Here is a 3,400-nt window from a genome sequence, read left to right as displayed (position 1 = left end):
ATTTGACTTACTGTTTATTTTTTCTACGAAATAATGTTTGATATGTACTTGCATGTATTTATATGCGCCATTCGGATAAATAATTACACAATGACTTATGTATACATTTGGCAAAAATTGGGTACTAGTGTTACTAAAAAAAAAATATATATAATTTCTAAATATTACTTAATGCACTTGGATAAGGATAATTACTCCTCCATTTAGAATATAGAACGTCCTATTCAAACCTTTCTCTTCACAACTAATAGTACACTATCTAAACAGTAGGTCACCCAACAATACTACTAGTGTTAAAGTTACAGCTATTCGAATTGCTAATAACATTATGGTTTGCTTATCTTTAGAAAACAGTACAAAAAAAACATTAGTATTTACTGTATCAATAGCTAACTCAATATATGTGTAGCTAACTCTGTCTGTAAGTACAAAGGCAATAAATATTGCATTTAAGACTTATTAAGGTATTAACATTGGAAATAACAATACCTTTTGTTTAAATGTTTTAACAACAAAAACTTACCCAAAAACAATGTCATAAACAATGCCAATAGCTCTAACTTTACTAATGCCGAGACCATTGCATTGTAAATGCTTGTTATTTTACTCTCTGGAAAGGAGACGAACCTCACTTGAGAGTCACAGCGTGCTCCTGGCTGAGCCCAATGCTGTGTTACACCCACCAGTGCCCGCCGAGTGCCACACACCTCTGTGTTGTATTCCACCAGCTAGTGCGTATGCTATGACACTCTCTAGCCCATGTGCACTGTAACACCACCCCGTGAATATGTCATGCCACACTTGCCTTCGCACGGGTTATATTGCCCCATCTAACGTGCCTTCCTCGATGCCTATGTTATAACGCACAGCGCTATGCCATACATATTACAATCTGGGATCCATATCTTTGTCACAGTGCATATGCAACGTTACACTCCCCAGCACATATTTTATTTTGCAACTTTAGAGACTTGTTAGGTTACACAACACTGCCCTGTGCATATTACACTCCAAGGCGCATATTGCATAGCACGCGCTAGTGCCTGTGCTATCTCGTGCTCTCCAATGAATCTGTCATTGCGCACAATGTATTGCATATTATATTTCACGCCCCGGTTCATCTTATATCACACTTTTTGGTGCATAGTTCATACCATATACTATATCTAATTTTCATTTTCAATCGTGCTCTCAGGACTATGTTCTATATAAAACTGCGTCCACCTACCCTTTTCACGGGCATTACATTTTGCGATGGGGGGTGGAGGGTCAGGGGCTGTTTCTGCCAAGTGAGCCCGGAGTCACAGTCACAAGCGTCCTCTTCTTCCTGAATAAAAGTGGGATTATGCTGAATACTTGTTTATATTTTAAGTAGATCGCACAGACACACATTTTAAAAACAATAAAGTTCCTAATACCCACCTTCTCTGAACAGTTAGCTTGCTGCCCAATCCACCTCCTCCCTATCCTCTGTTGTCTGAATCCATGGACTAGCCTCCTCCCTCCTGCCATGCATGGTCTGATGTGCTGCCACTGCCCTCCATTTAGCATGATGTACCAGTCCACTCCTCCTGCCCTCCATTGCCCAATTCTATGGCCCATCATTGACCTCCTGCTTAGCCTCTGTGCTTAGCTTGCTGCCCCTATTCTCCTTCCCCCTGCTCTCCGATGTCTTTGTGCATGCCCCTGCTCCATCCTTTTTGCCCACCATGTTCCATGGACCTGCTTCTGCCCTCCCTGGTCTGTTGTGCTGCAACTGCTCCTCCTGTCTGCCCCGTGCGGTCTGTTGTGAGGCCCCTTCCACTGAACTTTCTTGTCTGTGCACAGGTCCTGACCCTCCCTTCTATCCTCCATCGTCCTTTGTGCATGCCCCTGCACCCTCCTTCTTGCCCATCATAGCCATTGTGCTGCCACTAACCCTCCCGCTTTCCATGCATGGTCTTCTGTGCTGCCATGGCCCCTCCCCCCTTCCCTGTGTGGTCAGCTAGCTGCCCCTGACCCCCTCCCACCTTCCCTCCATGGTCTGTGTGTATGCCATCATAGTCTCACTGTTGCTCTCCATGGTGTGTCTTGTTTCTAGTGCCCATCCTGCCTGACCTCCATGGTCATCTTGCTGCTCCTGCCCTGCCCCCTTGCCCCCAGTCCTCTGTTTCCATGTGCATACCCCTATTCCCTCCCTCCTGGCTTGTCTGTTCCACTGTTATGCCCCTGATCCGTCCCTCCTGCCCTTTATGGTCTGTTATGCTGCAGCTTTCTCTCCTGTCTGTCCATTATGGTCAGCTAGCTACCATTGCCTCTTGCCCCTCTGTTCTCTGTTGTCCATGTGCATGGTCCTGTCCCCTTCCTCTTGCTTTCAATGGATTGTTGTGCTGCACTCCCATCCCACATGCCCTGTGTGGTGTATTGTGCTGCTGAAAACCCTGATGCCTGCCCTGTAGGGTCAGTTCGGTGCACCTCTCCATGTCCCTCCTGTCCTCTGTTATCCGAGTCCATGTCCCTACCCCAATTCCTCCTGCCTACCATGATCCAATGTACCATACTTGCGAACATTTTGAACTTGATAAGAGGGAGATTTTGAAAATAAACTGGGGTATTGATTTTCCCCTTCGAGTTACATTGAAAAAGAGGAGATTGTAGACAGGAGACAGATCAAATAAAGCCCATTTGAACTTAAAAACATTGGACGTTTCCTGGCTGAAACGGGTCTGTTGGCATGTATGGTTGTACTACCACTGCCTCTTCCTTCTGCCCACAATGGTCTATTGAATTGCCACAGCCTCTCTTGCCAGTCCTGTATTGTTGGTTTGTTGCCCCTGCCCCCCTTTCCACTGCCCTCCATAGTCTGTTGTGCTACCACTGCCCTTCCTGCCTGCCCAGTGTGGTCAAATTGTTGCCTCTGCACTCTCCTACCTGCCTTCAATTTTCAGAGTCCATGCCCCTGGCCTCTGCCTCTCAACAGTATCCCAATGAACAACTAGATTGCTAACATTCTATATTTATTACAAAAGTGTGGAACGCCTGACGTCATCTTGATGTAATCAAAACTGTAATACCTAGAAATTACACATATGAGAGGGTCTTATTTGCATCAAAATTATGGTTAGTGCTCTAAAAAACTAAAATGAGGACTTTTTTTTCTGAGTTTTCAAATAGCGACAAAGAACTTTTAAATTATTTGTAATCTTTATGTTTTTTTATCCAGTTGACCACTTGATTAAATGTTGCACTTAGGGGAGAGGATGTGGTGTTACTTCCAGAACTGCATACTTTGCAACTGGGGAACCAGGTTGGAGTTTCTGCTTCAGCTCAACATTCTGTGATTCTGGTCAAATCACTTAATCTCCCCATGTCTACAACCAAAATGAATTTGATCTTGTGGGATGTAACCAATGCTCATGTA

This window comes from Triturus cristatus, chromosome 11 (genome assembly GCF_964204655.1).
Source record: "Triturus cristatus chromosome 11, aTriCri1.1, whole genome shotgun sequence".
NCBI classification, from domain to species: domain Eukaryota; kingdom Metazoa; phylum Chordata; class Amphibia; order Caudata; family Salamandridae; genus Triturus; species Triturus cristatus.
This window is presented reverse-complemented; position numbering follows the sequence as displayed.